This window comes from Hydra viridissima, unplaced genomic scaffold (assembly GCF_058129835.1).
Source record: "Hydra viridissima isolate aposymbiotic clone 2 unplaced genomic scaffold, HvirCarnegie_v1 scaffold_5, whole genome shotgun sequence".
NCBI lineage: Eukaryota > Metazoa > Cnidaria > Hydrozoa > Anthoathecata > Hydridae > Hydra > Hydra viridissima.
The window spans coordinates 19,124,391-19,146,657 of NW_028324304.1; the positions used below are offsets into that span (position 1 = coordinate 19,124,391).

General features: G+C 31.3%; 1 protein-coding gene and 3 pseudogenes across 2 annotated transcripts in view; 3 read left to right on the forward strand and 1 right to left on the reverse strand.

The window, feature by feature from the left end:
* The window catches only part of LOC149889185 (uncharacterized), a 123,098-nt gene that overhangs the window by 14,596 nt on the left and 86,235 nt on the right, over positions 1 to 22,267 (reverse strand). The gene's annotated exons all lie outside the window — the stretch shown is intronic.
* On the forward strand, positions 480 to 2,329 carry LOC149889187 (uncharacterized; annotated as a pseudogene).
* Positions 5,850 to 10,194, forward strand: LOC145191980 (uncharacterized; annotated as a pseudogene).
* Positions 19,065 to 22,087, forward strand: LOC149889188 (uncharacterized; annotated as a pseudogene).

The window sequence follows — 22,267 nt, forward strand, 5'->3', positions numbered from 1 at the left end:
TATAAAATGATATATAATTGATTAAGATGATTCTTTATGTAATATATCTAAACTAATAATTAAATTCCAAAAGGAAAAAAGTTTTAACTCGCTCAGAAGATCTTTCTGCAATGGCCGCGTGCATTTGAAGAACGCGCTCTACCAAAGCCTAGTAACTAATTCAAAGCCTAGTAACTAATGACGAAACAACGTTAAACGACATTTCTGTAGTAATTATATTATAGATGGGTTTTGAAAAAGATTTAACAAATTACGATCAAAGAAAAGAAATGGGTTTGCTACAAAAACATTAAATGCTAATACACCAAAAATAGGAAACAATGAATTGAGTTAAAAGAAATAAAAAAAAACATTTTTGTAATCAGAAAAGGTTTTAATGATAAAAATGAACTTGAGGAAGGAGAGACATATGCTAGTGGAGCATTTTGGTTTGTTTTTTAAGTTTTAATGTTTTGTTTTCTTTTATTTGATTTATTCGCACAGGCAAAAAACAAAGTTGTTCCAAACAATTGGATACTGGAACAAACCGCTTGCAAAGACTGGCTATGGGGTTTATGCGTCGTCATGTGACTTTGTCCCTTCGATCACCACAAGCAACAAGTTTGTCACGAGCTACTAGTTTTAACAGAGCAAATGTTAGTGCATTATTTGACAATCTAATTGACGTCTTTCAGCGACATAAGTTCCAGCCTCATCAAATCTTTAATGTCGACGAAACTGGTGTCAGAACTGTCCATTCACCTGGTAAGGTCATTGCAGAAAGGGGAGCAAAACAGGTTGGTCTAGTAACATCGGCAGAACGAGATACTCTCGTTACTGTATGCTGCAAAGTTAATGCAATTGGAATTTTCATACCGCCAGTATTCATCTTCCCACGTGTTTACTTTAAGAATCTAATGATAAAGAATGCTCCCCGGGAAGTTTACGTCTTTCTCATCCTTCAGGGTGGATGACGGCTGAAAACTGGGAACTGTACATGGAATACTTTATCAAACATGTCAAGTGTTCGAAAGAAGAACCAATACTGCTGATTAGGGACAATCATGAAAGCCATATATCAATAGCTTCACTAAATCTAGCTAAAGACAGTGGCGTTGTACTTCTCACTTTCCCGCCAAATTCTAGCCATAAACCACAGCCTTTTGACAGGTGCATCTATGGACCCTTTAAACGATTTTACAACAAGGCTTGTGCAGGATATATGGCAAGTCATCCAGGCCAGCCGATAACTATCTATAAAATCACAGTTAGTTGGAAAGGCTTTCCCACTGGCATTTACTGCTGCAAACATTACTTCTGGATTTAGAATGTCAGGGATTTATCCTTATAACTGTGATATTTTTGACAACAACGAGTTTCTATCATCATATATAATAGACAGAGAAAATCCTGTAGAGAGCAGAAACAGCTGTGAAGTCAGACCTGATACTGCAGACCACAGCACATTGAATTTGAAGCTGAATCTGCACCGTCTTCATCAGTTTAGTTGGCACCTGCAGTTCAGTCTGCACCATCTACACCAGTTCAGTTGGCACCTCCAGTTCAGTCTGCACCTACTGGGATCGTCAGTCCGGCTGAGATCAGGCTTTTTCAATAAGCAGCACCACGAAAGACCATTGGCGGAAGAAAAAAAGGTTCCACCAGAATTCTCACAAACACACCGGAGAAAAAAGCATTGGAGAAGGCTATTCAAGCAAGATTTTTATTGTTTTACTGGGCCTAATTTGTCATGGAAATAAATTGTAGAAAATGCTAAGTTCAAGTGTGCCCCATCCCTGTTTCAACTGTGCCCAATTATGCGAGCTTTGTTATAATGCATGTCACCTACAAAATAGAACTGTTTTTATCTTTCTTGGATATAATTTAATCCTACCAAAGAAAGTATTCTTTGTATTCCACTTCGGAGTAAAGTTACAAGTAGAAAAATTTTAGTAAATTAAATTTTAACAATTTTTGTTCAGCTGTGCCCCACTCTGCCCTATACGCTGTAGAGAACTTCTTGAAATTTTCAATTCTTGTCCATGACGCCGAATTGAAGTTCATAGTTTGTCACCGACCCTCTCACGCAATGCTTCGATATTGATATTTGAACGGCTTGTTTTTAGACGACCAATGTGTTTGGCGTCTCCAACGGATCCAGTCGCCCTAAATTTTTCAATTAATCTCTTCAGAGTTGATGAAGTTAAAACAATATTCCGAACATATTTTGTATGAAATTTTTGAACTGCAGCCGCCCAGCTTTCATTATTTTTGAAATACTGTTCAATAATGATGACACGTTGTTCTATCTTGTAACGCTCCATTTTTACTAACTCTAAACTGTATGCTGCTGATGTGTTTTTTTTTGGGTTGTCAACACTTTACTGCACAAATGGCAACAAATTCAAATCTTGCGTTAATTTTGCTAAACCCAGCACTATGAAGCGAAAAGCTCAAAAAGTGGCCATAACTGGAATTTTTTTAATATACCATTTTCATTAATTTTTTTTTACAACTTCTTAGAAAAAATATAAAATGATAAAAAATAAAATTATTTATTTTGGTTCTCTCATGTCTACTACCCTAGTCAGAGAAGCATTTTTTCCTACCTAGTAGAAGGTGAAATAAGTTCGCTAAAATTCGCGAACTGTTATTTAAAATTCGCGATTTTTTATTTTTTTTACTCATTTAGATGATTTTTTTATTTTATTTTTATTCATAAAGCTTTATTAAGGCATTCTTTTATCTTTTTCAAAAGTAAAAGACTTAAAATATTGAATATAGCTAAAATATTGAATATAGCCAAATAAGTAATTAAAATATTAGGTGAAAATATAAATTTTCCGATAAACATTGTTTTTGAAAATCATATATCTCAAAAGTTCCGCAGAGTTCCACCCTGAAATGACTTTTTTATCCTAGAAGATATTATCATGGATAACTAAAAAAAAAAAATCAGCTGCCCCAATTAGCCCGAAATGGATTTATGGGCATAAGTATAAAAAATAAAAATCCGTGTAAAATATTCCCCCCCCCCCCCCCACAATGACCGGGTTATAAACTGTACGTGGTCACTTCTTAACCCCAAAAATTTTTTTATGAAATTTGAATTCTATTGATAAAGTTTAATTTTATTTTAAATTTTGAAAACAATTATGTTTAAAATACTGTCCCCCCTCTCAAAGGGTTGGAGTGGGCCAATATTAGGGTTCTTCATGTTCCCAAGCTTCGATAACCGTAATATTTAGTAATACATCCTCTTTTAACAATAGTATTTGGGAGTTCACATCATGCCTGGAAAAGTGTTTCATCCGTATTTCTTGAATTTTGAATACAGATGTTGTTAACATGTGATTATATTATGTTAAATGTTACATAACGTGTAGTGGTTTATAACTAAAGTGGATAATTGTTGTAAATGTGTTTGTTCGGTTTGGTGTGTAATTGCTAATTTTTTTATATTTCAGGATGTTTATGTGGGTTTTAATAGTAATTTTGGCGGTATGTAGTTTAGTATAAATCATGATTAGAATTTGTAAGAGACAGTTCTCGTTGAGTTAAAAAAAGAAAAATTTTATTCATAACATTATTGTGTTTATGTGAAAAACTACACGAGACGAGAATTGATGTTTTGTATAAAATCAAGGAAGTTGGAATTAATAATCCCAACTTGTGCTCTGTGGTAGAGGAAGAAGTGAAGATGAATATGAATGTTCATAGCTTTAAAGATTTAAAAGGGAAGATTAAAACATTTCTTGCCAATCTCAAGATTAAATATGAAAAACACGGAAGAACCTTCTCTTAACTTGAGGAACGCGATAAAGAATGGCTGGCGTTTGAACTGTACCCAATACCTGCTCTTCCCACATCAAGACCAGGAAGACTAGCTACACCATGGACTGATATTTCGGAGAGAACTAAAAGGAGAAAGGTATCCAGGTATCTTAAAATCTATATGCTACGTTTTTGGTTGCTAATTTGATTTAATTGAGTACATTTTTCTAAAAATATAAAATATTTTTTTAGTTTGATTGGTGACCATTGTACTGAAGAACTTGCCTGTACTGTTGAATTGAGGGCTAAATCAAGCCCAGAAAAGACCGACTTTTTAAAAGTTATTAAACATTCTGTTAAAAATCCAGCTCTAGCCAGGAAAATTATTGAAGAAACAAAAACGAATCCAATTATGATGAAAGCAGAAGAGGCCCTTGCATTAAAGATAATTTGCGATCTAAGTGATTCACAATATCAAGCAATTAGAAACTCTTCACTAAAACAGAATGCAGAGATATACCCTTCAGTCAAAGCAATATTTGATGCAAAATCCAAATGTTATTCAGAAAGATTGGAAATTTTAGAAACATCGGCCAAATGTTATGTTTAGTCAATTGTGAACCACACTTTATCAAGAATTATAAACATATCTAATACAGATTGTCTAGATGGATCGGAAACAACTAGAAAATTCTATATGAAAACTAGGACGGATGAAGCCTCATCTCAAAGTGTTTACTATCAAAGTTTTGATGGCACAGATCTTTTAACAGGATTTAAAAACAAAAAATCCTTGTTCCAAACTGCAATTGTTCCCTTGAAACTGGAAATAAGGGCCATCACTATATTGTCAAACCCAATGCCTTCAAGTCCCCACTTTTGCAGGCCTCTTCACCTGCAATACCAAAAAGAAAAAAAAAAGTCAACAAGAGCTGAAGAATTAAAAAAAGTCAACAAGAAGTAAAAAAAGTCAACATGAGCTGAATCATTAAAGGTTAGCAAGCAAATAGAAAGTCTTCAAGATTTTGAACTTGAAATCCCCTTCTCTAACCAGAAAGCAAAAATAAATACGAAAAGATGACCATGTTGGACGGCAAGACAGTGAATACAATAACAGATACAAACTCAACTCAATCTTGCAATTTTTGTTCTGCCAAGCCTAGTGAAATGAACAAGCTGGATGTAATTAGAGAAAAAGTTTGCAATTAGCAAGCTATAGCTGTAGGATTATCCACACTGCACTGTTGGATACGAATGTTTGAACTCATTCTGCACTTGGGATATAAAATGGATATAAAAATATACCAGTCCCGATCTCTAGAAGATAAATTATCTGTAAAATCTCAAAAAGCTTAGTGGTTGATACTCCTAAGCAGGGATTTGGAAATACTTATACAGGAAACACTGCAAGGAGGGCATTTTTTAGCAGCAGAATCTTTCTCTAAAATAACAGGAGTTAATTTTGACATCATTTTAAGACTAAGAAACATATTGAATGCCGTTTGCAGTGGATTCCACCTGAACTTGGATGCTTTTAAAGCATATTGTTATAAAATTTCAGAGCTGATATAGTCCGGTAGAATTTCACCAAAAAAGGGGTCAACCTAGAAAAAATTACTATAAAGACATGTTATATATCGTTGGAAAGCTTATTATTTCCTCTTTAAAATGGGTAATTGGTATTTTTTTTTATTTTGGGGAAAGAAAGTTATGACGTCACAAAGATTAGGAATAAAATACGAAATTTTAAACGTTGCTGATAAATTTTAAGTATGCTGTACAATAAGTTGCGTTGTAACTATAATAACACTTATATTTAAATAATATAAAAGTGTTGAGTATATATATATATATTTTGTTACTAGAAACATGGCTTTCGGAGCCGCGGGGGCCACAGCCCCCCTAAGGATCTATTTTGAATTTTGCAAGAGGAATATTTTTGATTTTTTGTTTGTTTTTGTCAAATATTTTTGTTAAACTTTGTTTCTGTAAGTAAAAATGGGTAGAGGGAATAAAAATTGTTCTACATTTCGAATTTTAAAGTTATTAGAATGTAATATTCTTTTTGTATTCGAAATGTAATCGAGTTTTTTTGGCAATATTTATCAAAAACTTTTTAATAAATTATTTATCTTAGTGTTTATAATTATGTAATGATTTGCTATTTTCAGATTTTAATATAAATTATCTGATCTTGTAAGTGATAATAAAACTAGTTCTGAAACTGAAAAATTATGGACTTAAAAAATGAATCCTCTGTATGTGCATTGTGTGGTAAAATGAAATTAGAAGGAGATTCGTTGAGCCAAGTGGGGGCAAGATTTGGAAGGAATGTTGATAACCAAGGAGCTCTTAGAAAATTAATTGAATGTGCTTTAAAATTGGATTTAAATGTATTGGTAAATGAACTGAATAAAAAACAAGAGACAGGAGAAAAGGTTTTTATTCACTCATCGTGTCGAACTAAATTAAGAAACCAATCAAAATCAATTAAACGATCACAAGCATCGATGGAAACTCCTATTGAAAGAAAACGTTCAACTCGATCAGAACAGATTTTTTTTAATTTTAAAGAGCATTGTTTTTATTGTGGAAATATGTGCACACTTGACAGTCGCCATCCTGAGAGAAATAATTTCATAGAAGTAAGAACAAAATCATCAAAAATTTATCATGCAACTCTAGAATTATGCAACCAACGTAACGATTTTTTATCTAAAACAGTTGAAGCTAGACTTTTGAATATAAATGATCTTGTAGCTGTTGAAGCACGATATCACATCTATTGTCGTGCAAAATTTGAAAAACCTATTACTACATCAAGCTATGGAAGACCAACATCAACAGAAAAGCTTACTGTCTTTAATGCAGCATGCATAAAACTTGAGGAAGATATTGATCTATACACAGCCTCTAAGTTTTACGAGATGATGCAAACATTAGGAGAAGAAATATATTCCCTTAAAATGACGCAAAATAAATTAAAAGAAAAATACGGAGATTCTATGCAATTAGTCTCGCGACAAGGTAAAAGTAATGTAATTATACTGGACAGATTTAGACATATATTATGCGAAAACTGGTACAACATCTATTCAGTTTGTTGGGGATAACACAGATCATGATTTAGCAACAATTGATGGTAAAAATACACATCACGGATTAGGTTCCATATCAATTGCAAATGGAAATTTTATTGAGAACTCAAATAAGAAAAGATTGCCTAGGGATAAAAAAGATTATTGGTCAAACATAAACTTTGACAACCAGATTACAATTTCTCAGTTTTACAGCTCTGACGTTCCGGTTTTATCTCAAATAAAATTTCAAGAATTTACAAAGGTATTTACTTGACTGGGGTTAAGAGGGATAGCGTTTCAAAAAATTAGTGTTTAAATTTCATGTACAGTTTAAAATATAATAAAAACTTCTATAGATACAACTTATTTTGAGATTTTTGATGATATGAGACAATCATTAACTTTTAACTTTCTCTTATTTAAGGTTACTTTAAAGCCAAATCTTGTCGATATACTTTGGAACATGTCGCATATCTTTGAATTACAATGCCCAAGTTGGGCTGCCTACATGAGTCGTCAAGTTAATAATGTTCTTCCTATTTCTAAAGTATCCATGCTTCCAGTAATCAACTTACCGGCAACTGATTTTAATGCTTAATATTCTTTGTTAAGTTTCGTTGTAATACAATCAGAAAAGCTAAAACTTGGAATGCCATGTGTTACATTTGATCAACAGCTTTATGTGAAAGCCTATGAAATTGCGGCTTCAAAGAAAATGAAAGTTTTTATTAGAATTGGTGGATTTCATCAGCTAATGAGTTTTCTTGGAGCTATTGGAACATTGATGGAAGGAAGTGGATTAAAAACTGCTCTTGAAACTGTTTACGCTTCCGCTTCAGTCAACCACATGTTTTCTGGAAAAGCAATTTCTCGAAGTCTTCGAGGCCATATGTTTGCTGCATCTTCTATCTTATCTATATTGCTGGAGGAAGTTTGGGTTGAACTAAGCGATGAAGAAAAAACTGAAATTAAATTAATGTACAGCTCAAATATGCATAACAAAAATGGCGACACTGACCTTGAAAAGAAGTTAATTCTATTATTTGAAAAAAAGCAAGAAGAATACATGGCAAAATCACGAACTGCAAAATTATGGCTAAACTATGTTCACTATATATTTATTGTACAAGAGTTTATTCGAGCGGAAAGAACTAGTAACTGGAACCTACATATTGCTACAACAAAATGTATGCTAAAACTACTTGCCTCAACAGGGCACAATAATTATACAAAATCATTACGTTTATATTTACAATCAGTGGATGAATTAGCATGCACTCACCCAGAAGTATATAAACAGTTCCTCAATGGAGAACATACAGTAAGGCGCACTTCAAAGAGTTGGTCTGGAATATGGACTGATTTATCAATAGAACAGATATTAATGAAATCGTTAAAGGGCAAAGGAGGAGTTGTTGGCAGTTACTGAAAATGTTTTACATGTTTGGACAAGTACAATGCATAGGTAAAAATAAAATTAAATATTTATTGTTTCGTTTACTTGGAATTTGCTAATAAAATAGATATTTCCAGCAAAAACTAAATGGGGCAAATATTTACAAATATAGAAATAATATTTTTTATCAAGGTGCGCTGAAATGACAGAAGCAATAAATTCATTAACCTCGCCAAGAAACTCAAGTAAAGAACACAAAGAACTTTGTGCGGGAAGGATTAGACGTGACTCTGAAGATTTTCAAAAAATTAAATCATGGTTTGATTCTCATAGCCCATTTGATGTAAGAGAACAACTTCAGGCTCTGGACTCAGGGCTTGTAGATGAGTTTAATCAGGTGACTTGTGATTGTTCTGAAAGCATTGGTGCATCAATACTGGCACAAATGAATGATATGACATACACAGAAGTATCCTTCAAAAGGAGTAATCAACTCAAAAATCTTCAAGGACTGTACTCAAATATTAAAGTCAACAATGAAAATATATCAACAATGAAATAAATAAATATATTGATCCCTTGACATTGTTTTTGCGTTTATCAATTATCGTTGAGAAAAAACCAGAAAAAGAAATTGAAGACTACTTTTACTATGAACTAACTTCGTTCCCTATGTCACTTTTTAAAGATGGTCTTATGCGCAGTGCTCAAAAACACAAGCTGAAAAATTACCTAACAAAGCCAGTTATATCTATGGCATTTGCTCCTTATTCTTTAAAAGTTGCTGATGGTGGCGCTCTTTTATACTGCTGCGATTGGAACAAGGGTGAAATATTTGACAATATTTTTGAAAAGTACATCCAATTTCTTAATTACCTTAAAGTTAGTGTAGTAGTATTCGATGGATATGAAAATTCTACAAAAGACGCTACGCGTATAAAGCGTGGATCTTTATCACAATTTGCAGTTGAAATACATAAAAGCAATCCTTGTCCGTCTGATAGAAGTAAATTTTTCTCTAACTACGCCAACAAAAAATCATTTATCCGAATTCCAGAAGTTAGATTAAGAGAAAGAGGTTTTACTGTGTATGTGTGTCATTCTGACGCAGATACTACAATCGTTAAAATTGCACTTAACTTTTCCAAAAAAGAGCCCGTCACAATATTTGCTGATGACAGCGATATTCTTTGCCTCTTATTACACCACTGTAAATCAGTTGAATCTTTACACAAAATATATTTAACAAGTATGACAAAAAGAGTTGATTGCCAGCGTGAATGTTATGACATTGATCAGATTATTGGCAGTACAGCAGAACATGTCATTAACAATATTCTTTTTGCGCACGCATTTACAGGTTGTGATACAACATCAGCAATTCACAATTTTGGAAAGACTTCAATTTTTAGAAAGCTTGAAGCCAAAGACTTGTGCAATGCAGCAAATATTTTTTACCATGATGATAAATCGCCTGATGAGATTGGAAATGCATCAATTCGTTTCTTTCAGCTGCTAGATTCCTCAACATCAAATCTACAACAAATACGAAAGCAAAAGTACGAGGAAATGATAAACTCAGATCGAGCTCACATAGACCCTTCTGTTCTTCCACCATCTCCTAGAGCTGCTTACTACCATGGATTGAGAGTATATCATCAAGTGCGTATTTGGAGATGTCTAAGTGAAATTGATCTTGATCCACTTAATTGGGGATGGAAATTAAATGGCTTTATGTACTCACCAATAGCGACAGATGAAAATGCAGGTCCAGAAGATATCCTAAAGGTTGTTTGATGTGGGTGTAAAAACTCCTGTTCGAGTCGATGTTCCTGCAGAAAGATGGGACTTCACTGCACTTCATCGTGTGCTACCTGTCACGGGATTAACTGTACAAATATTGAAAAAGTTGACGAAGAAAATGAACCAGCCCATGACCGTCACTTCTCTGATGTTTTTACATAAATTTTAATTTAATCAGAATAAGTAAGATAAACTTAATGCATAAAGATAAACTTCTTTGTAAATATTTTTTAACATGCTCTTGGTAACATTACAGAATAATTACGTTTAACAGTATTTTATATATTTTGAATATATTTGTTTTGTAAACACATCTTTAAGTCAAATTTTCAAAATATTGGCTAAAGTAGCGTCCCCCTCTGCCTTTATACCGTACTTTTAGTTATTATTATTTCGCTTTCAGTTCATTAAACCAACTACTAATACTTAGGAGTAATAAATATAAAAATATATTACATTTACTTGCTTAAATTATAAATTCTTTTGGTAAAAAAACGTCAATTTTGGTGCTTTTCTGCTAATCTTTATGACGTCACAACTTTTTTTCCACAAAATAAAAAAAATTACCAATTATTCATTTAAAAGAGGAAAAAATAAGCTTTCCAACGATATATAACATGTCTTTATACTAATTTTTTATAGGTTAAGACTAAATTCTACGGGACTAATAGTGGAAACCTATCCTTGGTACATTATGCCACCTACACTTCATAAGATTCTGGGACATGGATTTTTTATTGCTGAGCATTTGGATCTTCTTAATGGAGCGTATTCGGAGGAGGCTCAGGAATAGGGATTGCAATCCCGCACACTTTTCAATCCTGCGGGATTCGCGCGGAAGTTTTTAACTTGTGTGCTGATCCCGCGGGATTAGTAGGTTTCTTATGCACATGTAAAAGGCAAAAAAATGACAATTGTATTTTTCTTTCAAGTATTTCAGAAAAAATATACTCAACTTATTAAATTGATAAGGTAAATAAAGCCAAAAAACACAATTCATTTGTAAATCAATATAATTCTTAACATTTAATGAACAAAAAAATAAGCCAAAGTACATAGGACATCTTTTAGCTTTACGTAGAACGTCTATTAGCTTTATTTTTTTTTTTAAATATAAAAATGAGAAAATCATTGTAAGAAACGCGCTCTTAAGATACAGACCCTACTTAAAGTATAATCACTTAATCTACTCCTCAAAGGACTGCATATACAACCAGCAGCTGAAAAAGCTCGCTCGGCCTCTACGCTTATTGGTGGTATGGCCATCAAGTAACTATGCGCTATATCTAGAAACTTACCTCTTACTCCGTTTTTTTCATAGGCAGACATTTCCTGCTTCAATAATTTATCAGTCTAAATAGTCTAAATTTGGTATCTCCTTTACATTTTCTGTCCAGCTTTTCTTGTCTTTCTGTGTATGATTTTCCAATTCTTTTTTCAGCTATAGAACTGTAGGAGTAAGTATTTGGGAATTGATAATAGAATCTACAGCTTCTTTTTCTTCGAGTTCATTTTCTTTGTCTTTATTTCTTTCAATTGTTATCAATGTTTTTTTTATTTCTTGACGCATAACGGTTCTTTTTGGTATTGAAAAAGTATCTTCATTTTTTTTAATTTCTTGTTCATATTATTTTAGGATTTTGTAAGTAAACTAGTCGTCTATTTAAATTCTTATTACGACGTTGTGTAAACCTCTCACGAACGGCTAAATCTATGCTTAAAAGTGCTGATTGCTTTTGAAATTTATCTAGCATAAATTGAAAAGTTGTTTCCGCAGTGACAAGGTTCGATTCTCTCCTTCATAAAAGTTCGAGACCAAGTTTTAGTGGTGCCAGGCAAATAATTAAGTCATTGATTTGGGACCACTCCTCTTGGGTGAAACGAATTTCTGACCCAACATCAATTAAGGCTTTTTCAATACACACTTTTAGTCTGTGAAATCTTTCTAACATACCGAACATACTGTCTCACCTAGTTTTACAATCAAGAATCAACTGAAGCCTTTTCCCGTGTTCTTGAAGGATATACTTCTGTAAATATGTATCATTTTTGACAGGAGAGTTTTTAAATATTTTTACAACCTTTTTCACTTTTTCATGAGATCTTTGTAATTTCTAATCAATTCAGCAGATTGTCGGTCCAAAATCATTGTCAAACCATATTCTTTATTTATAACTTCATCACCCTTAGTGTTACCATATTCATCTTCTTCTTCACAATTTTCGTATGTAGTAAACGATTCTTCGACTTCTCCGCTGTTTTTCTTGTAAAAGATATCAATAACTGCAAGTTGTATTCCATGAGCATAACATAATTGTTGATAGTAAGACATCCTTTGACCGACTTTCACCATCACACTTGCTCCATTAGTGGTCATGGCGGTAATGTCTTTTTGGAGTTCAATATCGAAGCTATTTAGCCTTTCTGAAACTTACTTGACGCAATATTCTGCATTCCACGATCCATGGATTCTAATCAATCCAAGATTTAAGTGTTTCGCCTCCATATGCACATTTTAGTTTAAGTATCTCTGACTATTTTGTGATGTCCATTCGTTAAACGTTATTGAAAACTTTTGATTTTGCTTTTTTAGTGAGGTGAATTTTTGCATTATATCGGCTTTTACATAATCTGAGAATTTGACTACAATCGATCTTATAGTATTAGGTGAAGTAGGGAGCTGGAAACCACTCTTTGAAAACAAGTACCGTAAATCTGAAGATGTGCAAAAACTATTAAATGTAAAGCCATCCTTTGCAACCATGCGCGATACCATTTTTTCCATTGAAATTTTCTTTACGAAAAACGTATCAATTGTTCTGACCATTTTCGATGGAATTACTTCTTCGTCTTCGCAGTTGATGTATATTTTAGGCTCTAGTTCAACTGATTCAAGCTGTTTTGAAGTTGAAGCTCCGTCTTGTTGTAAAACGTTTGATTTTAAATCGGTGCCATGTTCTGTTTTTAAATGGATTAATGACCCTTTAAGTGATCTTTGACTCTTTTTTAAAATAGCCGAACATAACATGCACTTCGCATTTTCTCCTTTATCACTTTTTTTAAAATAATTCCATATAGTTTTAATTTGCGACATGCTTAGTACTTTTGTTTTAAAATCTTGATGTAAATAATTTTTAAAGACTTTTTAAAAAGTAGTTTTAAAAGTATTTTTTTTATAATTATGCACGCACGTTCTTAATTTCACGTTTTCAACATACTCATTAACAAAAATTTCAACATACTCATTAGCGAAAATTTCAACATAATCATTAACTAAACAAAAAAATTTTGAACAAGTTCGACTAATGTTTTGCTTAATAATTGTTTATTTTTGAATGATTTTCTTACATTTATAGGTAAGAAAAAATTTTTATAGCTGAAGATAAATTTTTAAATCGATTTGTTTCGCAAATATATTAAACACTTTTAATTTGATATCTTTTTTGTCTTTTTAGTTTAAAAGAATTGACTTTTTTTGTTTAAAAGCAAGTTTCAAAATCCCGCAAATCCCTCGGATCACGCAGTAGTTTTTGCGGGATCTCGCATGCGCTAAATTAATGCGGGATCCCGCGATGCGGTATTGCAGTCCCTGCTAAGGAAGCACAAAATAAGGCCATACGAAATGCAAGACTCAATCACACATGCAAAATATCTCGAATTAATGTGATGCAGAACCAATTCCATTATTTATTGATAAGAAGCGACCTTGTCATCTCTTCGATTGCTTTCAGGTACCCCGAGACATTTTCTGGTCCTAACCTTAATCTTGACGTACAGGACCTCCTAAGAGGAGATGAATAATTTTATTTCTTAATAAATGTTATCTTTTTAAATTTAAGCTTTTTCATGTAAAAATTCACTTATCAGTATATATAATCAGGGATTACAAACTTATAGTTAATAGATAAGGTAAATATTTTTTTCACTTAGAAAATAATAGTTTTTTAAAATATTTTTAGAATAATTTCTAGAATCTAAAAATTAAAAAAAATTGCAATGAAAACTCAGGTGGGGAGGGGGAAAGAAGAGGGGGTAAGGGGAGGGGTCTACAGCTTGAAAAGTTTTTTATTACCCACTTTTTAAGTTAGTTTTTGAATTGGAACAATAATTTTATAAAAACGTTTATTACTTTACATAATTTTGAGTTTTGGTTGCTTTTTAACCATTTCGTTTCACTGTGCCCTGTAGAATATATACTGTACCCGAGAAAAAAAACCGGCTAATACTACTAGGAATCTGTTTAACTTCCTGCTAATACGGCTAATCCTAGTAAGTTTTCGCTTAATACGGCTAAACTTATTAAGTTTCCCATTAGTCATGACTAATGAAATTCATAAACGTCATCTGCAGATGACGTTTATGAATTTCCTGCTAATCCTAGTAAGTTCCTACTAAGTACCTACCAGGATTAAACGAAATACTTTGTAAGTTCCTAGTAAGTTTTCGAGAATAAAACAAGAATAAAAACGAGTTTTTAAATGTTATACGCCATCTTTTATTTATTCAAGTGGAAGTCAAGTCAGCTCTGAAACAGCTTTTTCAGATTCAATAGTTTGACTAATTTTTGTAATTCTATAGTGGAAAAGCTCAAGAACATTTGGGGACGATTGCGTGGCTTGCTATTAAATTGATGATTTGTTTGGTAATGATTTATGACTAAATGACTAAATTATACCAAAATCAATGTTTATATAAACACCAGTTTAGTTTTCGTAAAAAGCATTCTACAGCTCACGCTCTTATCGAAATTACAGAAAGTGTAAGAGTTGCTCTTGATAATGGAAACTTTGCCTGTGGGGTTTTTATTGATTTACAAAAAGCTTTTGACACCGTAGACTATGGCATTCTCCTATCAAAGCTTAACTATTATGGTGTACGCGGAATCCCGTTGCAATGGTTTAAATCATACCTTTCCAATCGTCAACAGTTTGTTACTTTAAATGGCACCTTCTCAGACATCAAAAGCGTTTGCATTGATATTCCTTAGGGATCCATATTATGTCCTCTTCTCTTTATTATTTACATCAATGATCTTAATCTTTCTATCAAACATTCAAACACGTATCATTTTGCTGATGATACAAATCTTCAATTAACGACAAACTCCCTCAAAAAACTAAATAAATATATTAACGAGGATATGGCCAGTCTTGTTCAATGGCTAAGAGCAAACAAAATCTCATTGAATACTAAAAAAACAGAAATAATAATATTTAAGACGCAGTATACTAACTTTTCTAAAAAAACTAACAAGAATCTTCCAAAATACTTGAACTTTAGAATAAGTGGCCAAAAGCTGCCTTTGTCTAGTTACATAACTTATCTTGGTGCTGTGATAGATGAGAAACTTTCATTTAAAACACATATAAATAACCTTACTCTCAAATTAAACCGTGCCAACGGCATGTTAGCAAAAATTCGACACTTCGTTAATTTTGAAACATTACTATCTATATATCACTCAATTTTTGGTTCACATTTACAATATGCATGCCAAGTTTGGGGACAATCTAAAACCGTCCGTCTGTCTAAAATCGTTTCGCTTCAAAATAGAGCAATACGAATAATTCATTTTTGTCCAAGAGACTTCCCTACTGACATCCTGTATCTTACATCCAAAGTTCTTCGTTTCTATGATTTAATCCAGTTTCTAAATTGTTCATTTTTCTGGGATCAACAACACGGTCTCCTTCCTTCCATATTTCGTAACTACTTTAACAGTAGGACAACGTGTGGGCATAACCTAAGATCAGTCACTTTTAACAACTTAACCATCCCACAAAAACAGACAACTAAACATGGAATAAATTCTATTACATATCAGTGTATCCTTTCTTGGAACACCCTTCCGTACACCCTAAAAACAGATTTTATCTTTAGATCCAAGAATCTGTTCTTAAAGTCACTCCATCATTTTTATCTAAAAAGTTACGCTTAACTTTATTCTTAACCTCTATAACTTTTTTCTTTATGTATATGTACATTTTATAATTTCTTATTTGTGTATATGCGTATATATGTATGTACATGTGAATACATTATAATAACTATTTGAACTATATATTAATTTTTTTTAAAAGTCTGTTTTATAAGTGTTACTTATAAATTTTTGTGAAGTTCTATTTTTACTGTGACTAGTTTATTTCTTACGTTTTTCTCTTATCTTTTCTTTATATTATTTAGGTCATTGCGTTTTATTAGTGAATTACTATTTGCAATGACCTGTGTTTTTTTGTAACATCCTTAACACGAAATATATTGATTGATTGATTGATTGATTGATAATGTGGTTTTAAATGTTAATTTTAACTCGATATAAATTCTAGCATCTTCTGTAGTACAAATTCTATCATTTTCTGATTTATAGTAATACGTATGGTAATGTGTTTTTTTATTTCTGATTTTTTTCTTGTCTTTATTTATAATTTTATATTGTTTACAATCTAACTCTTTCTTTTTACTGAACAGTCTATATATATATATATATATATATATAGACATTAAAAATTGATCAATATTAAAATCACTTTCTTGCAGAATGTATTTTACTGGTAAATATAGCATTATTTTTATTTTTTTCTCTTGTTAAAACAAACTATAAAACTATTGAATATTGTTATATTTTATATAAAATTATACTTTAGTTTTACATTTACTTAAAATTAGAATTTTTGTTGTAAATGTCGTAATATATATATATATATATATATATATATATATATATATATATATATATATATACATATTTCCATTACGTTTAGTTCTCAAACCACGTACAATCAATCAATTTCAGGTAACTATTTTTTTTTCTGTTTCTTTATATGTAATGTACTTATGCATAATTATTCATTAATCATATTGAATTTAAATGAGGAACTAGTAATGTTTTGAGTGTATGTATATGCATATACATATATATATGAGTGTACGTATATACATAACATAAATATATGTATATACATACACTCATATATACATGTAAATAATGTTTTGAGTGTATGTATATACATATACATAAATATTTTTATTTTTGATACAATTATTAAATGTTTTTGGATAACTGTAAATAAAGTTTTCCTTTCTTTTAAAATTAAATTGATTGAAAAAGTTCATAATTCAAACATGAATTTTTATTTTAAACATTTTTGTTTTTTAATAGCATTTACATTTTGTGATTTAAATAATATTAAATAAAGAAAAGATAATGAAAAGCTATTCAAAATTCCAAAATTAGGTTAAATAAGTTCTTTTATTATAAAATTTTTAAGTATTTCATTATAAATACAGATATGGTCGAATAAAAGACGAAGACAGTTGACATATTCTGAGTGGAATTTAATTGGCCCCTGTAAAAAATTTTCATACCTACTGTTATGTAGTAAGTTATTTGTTGGTCATGACCATTGTTCATTTTACTTTTTTAAAAGATAGGTAAACAAGCTAACAACCTTTTTTTTTTTAATTGGTTAAAACTGGTTTTCAAATAAGTGTCTACTGCAATTTTCACTTACATAAAATTTTTTAAAAAACAACCCTAACAATTTAATTACGTAATGTTTAAAACCCAAATATAATGTATATATATATATATATATATATATATATATATATATATATATATATATATATATATATATATATATATATATATATATCAGGGGCGTGGTGGCTCTAAAAAGCCCATGCGGGAATTTTATTAAAAGGCCTATATATGCGGGATTATACCATATATGCTTGATGTAAAGGCCCATACAAAAAAAAAATATACATATATATATATATATATATATATATATATATATATATATATATATATATATATATATATATATATATATATATATATATATATATATAAGAACTGACCTTATTCTAATAAATCATTAATACAAATTAACAAGTTGAGATAATACTATTTGTAATTAATAGTATTGTTTGTAATACTTCAAAATAAAAAATGGCTACAACACGATGTAGCGACCACGTTTTTGTGTTGATTTTCTTAAAACACAACTTTACCGCAAGCAAATACGATTAGTATTTTATTGTTTGAAGAACATAGCCCAACACAAAATTAAAAATCAAAGATTTTAATTTTTCTATTATTATATAGAGATATATATTTTATTGTATAATAATATAAATTTTTTTAAATTATACATAATTTTATTCTAAATTAAATATTGAAAATCTTGAAAAATAAGAAATTCTTTTTATAGATAGTTTATGCTTTTGTTTAGTTCGGTGTTTTAACCTTTCTTAACATTTTCGCATAAACTCACAACAGCAAAAATGCCGCTCTTAAAATGGTGCCGTTATTGACATAATTTAAACATAAAAGTTTTTATAACGTAATTTTATTTAGCAGTTACTTAATTGAAAAGTATTTTTAAAAAAATACTTTTCAATTAAGTAACTATTATTTTTAAAAAAATGCTATTTTATTGTTTTTTCATTTCAAAAAAAAAAAACAAAAAAAAAAAAATGAAAATAAAAAAATTTAAAGCCATGGAATCTTTATAATTCATTTTAAACTTACATATAATTAATGGTAATAAAAATGTGTCGTAAATATATAAAGTGTATAGTTGTAATATCAAATTTTATTTTAAAATATTTGCGGTACTCCCACACCTCAATTAAAATAAGTTCGTTAAATAATATGGTTTTACGCTATTTTTAAAAGGTTATTTATACATATTTTTAAACTCGTGGGAGTTACATATTAAAAACTTGTGCAAGTTATTTTAATTGATAGCGGGGAGTAATTTTATGGTTATCTTAATTGTTATTGACATGTATAAATACTCATGAAAATTGACTCAGTGAGTAAAATGATATGAGTAACAGATTTACTAATAAGATATTTTTTTATTATAATATTTCAACAAAGATTCGAACAAAGCACTTAAAAGGTACTCTTTTTTTTTGTTCATTTATAATTGTCAATGTATTCTAAATTTTGTTCAATTTTAATTACGTGTGTATTAGTGTGTGATTTATCATTTTGAAAATTTTTTTTCCAGAAAAATATGAAAAAACAGAAATCCGGATGGGAAAAGGAGAAAGAAAAAATTCAAGCTGAGTTAAAGATATTGCAATCGGGACAAAAAACTCTCCCTGGATTCTTTGCATCATCATCAACTACTCCTATACCATCTGATTCCAATGATACCTTTGAAGCAATTACAGACGAGGTTTCTAGTCACATTAATTCAGTTGACTTTTCAATTTCGAAAACGTCACACCATATTAGTATTCAATCCCTCCAAACATTGGATAACATAGATGATTCAATTAAACTTTGGCAAAGGCCAGCAACGGGACAAGAGGTAAGTTTTATAACTTGTACCCATCCAATTCAACCAAGCTCTGTAAAGAATACAGTATCCAGAGGTTATAAACGCAATATTGATAACGAACAAGATGAAACTGTACGTACATGGCTCAGCTTTAACCAGAAGAGAGAGAAATATTTTTGCAGTGTATGTATATGTTTTAATGGTGATGCTAACAACATTTTCGTGACTGGATGTCCGTTAGACCCAACCGGAAGATCACACCATCTACACAACATTAATAGACATGAGCTATCAGTTGCCCACTCTGCAGCATTAGACGCATTCTTTATCTCTAAAGCAGGAAAATCCACTCGTCACCTTCTAGACCAAGGGATTAAAACAGTTGTAGACCAAAACCGTTTTGTTCTTAAAAGCATAATAAAAGCATTTCGCACTCTTGTTATGCAAGGCCTACCATGGCGTGGGCACCGAAACGAAAATGCTACCGCCATTTTGGAACCTTATTTGCGGCATGGAAACATTCAAGCCTTGTTAAAACTTCTTATAACAGTGGATCCAATGCTTAATGAACACTTGAGGCAGCTTTCAGCCAACGAAAAGACATCACAAAAATGTAAGTTTGGTTGAAAAATCTGGTGCAGTTGGCAGAGGATCAAAAATTACCTGGCTTAGTAACGACACCTTTGATGCACTACTGAAAGTTTTCACTACTCAAATACAAAAGCGAATTATTAGCCTAATAAATAAAAATGGTGTTTTTAGTATACAAGCTGATTCAACAACAGATATAGCTCTGTGCAACCAGATGTGTCTTGTAATTCGTACCATTCAGAAGCAACACCAAGTGAAAATCGATGAATACGTTTCTTACATTCCATTACACAATGTCATTGAAGAGAGGTTGATTGATATGTGTGAAATAACTCGTGGAAGAGCAACAAATTTATTTACAGACATATCTAATATGTTGGACAAAACAAACCTTGACTGGAAAGCGAATTGCATTGCGCACTGTTTCGACGGTGCATCAGTGATGACAAAGCTTGCGGACCATTTTCGTGAAGCTACTCAAAATGTGAATCAACACATTTGGTGTCATTCTCATCGTCTTAGTCTTGCTGTTGTTGACCATTGTAGCCTCATTGATCATCCTTCAATTCAGCAGCTGTTCTCTATGCTTCAAAACCTATTTAACTTTGTAAACGCAGGTTACAAGAGATGTGCAGTATTTGTGAATACAGTCAACGGAAGCAAGCATAATTAAGGTGGAAGTAGAAAGCTGGCTAAGTTCCTTACGCATAAGTGGCAAGGAAGATGCAAGGCTGTAACTAGTTTAATAGGTAGATTTAACAGTGAGGATGCCGAGAAGCAAGTTAACGATGGATTAGTTGTTCAATTAATCTCTACTTTGGATTTAATTGCCGCTGACTCTGATTTCGATGTGGAAACGCGAGGAACTGCCTTTACGTTTCTTCAACAAGTTCTACGAAAAGAGAGTATAATTTTAGCTATATTATATTCCCAGATGATGTCTCACGTGGATGAGTTAATGGCAATAATGCAGTTTCGAGATAGCGATTATTCCAGCGTGAATCAATTAATCTCTGCAACCCTGTTGAAATTGGAAGAAACTGGAAAAAAATTTGACCACTTCTGGAGATATGCTGATTCATATTGCAAGGTAATAATATCAATATTAAATTACTTTGTATTATCTTGTTTGATTGCTTCATAATTATTTAACCTTGTTAAATGAATATTTTGATACATATACATTCTAATGTTAAAATATTTGCATGTTAACTATTATATTTATAGGTACTTCAAAGAAATATATATGGTATCATGAAATTAGATCCTGAAAACTCAGAGTTGAAAAATGATTTAGAACGTTTAAGTATAGCATACGGGAACGGTGGTGGCAGTGTCCGTATGAAACAGCTATATGCGTTTCCGAGATCAACATTTCAAGAAATACGTTCTTTAATATTCGGTAATATATTGACAGAGATGCGTGCTAGATTTAGTGATAAAGGATGCGAAGATTTGAATACTTTGTGTTCAATTGTATGTCCAAATATGCTGATTTGTAAGACTGACAAAGAAATTGATGCATACAATTTCAATGCATATATTGCGAAATTCCCCTCATTGAACAACATTGATTGTGTTAGTCTTGGACAAGAACTCAAAATACTTCGACTCTATTTGAAAGCTCTTGGCTCACGTCGAATCGGGATACTAAATGACGACAATGAAATGGAAGATAGGGAAGCAGAAAATTCAGATAACGAAGAACGCGTATTGGCAGAAAATGACTACAAAACAGGAGCTCATAAAGAAAAGAATCATCTTGTGCACCAATGTCTTGTATGCACTTACAAGTAAGTTTATCATATTTTATTATGTGTTCAGTTATTTATTATATTTTAAAATTAATTATGGTTATTTTTCCATACTTTAGATATATTCTGCAACGGAGAGCATTAGGCGGATCTTTGGCAATGAAAAATACGTTTCATATATATCACCATATTTTGACGATAAGTGTTGATATTGATGAGTGCGAGAGAGTATTTTCCGCTCTTAAACATGTAAAAAACAAGTTAAGAAATAAATTGACCCAGGAACATACGCGAGATACGTTACTATGTTACTACAATGCGGATATTTTAGAGGAAATCCCTTTAGATGAAATTGTTAATATATTTGCAGCAGGAAGCCATGAATGACGCCGCCTTCTACTCGGATAGTTTTTTTTAATATATATTGTATATTTAAATATGTATTCCTTTTTTTAATCTGTCTGAGGACAGGATATTACGGAGTGAATTCTTTATTTAACATACAATAATATAAACTGTATAAAAATAAAAAACTATATTTATCATAAAACAAGTTTATATCTGTTTCGAAACGTTACAAAAATGCAA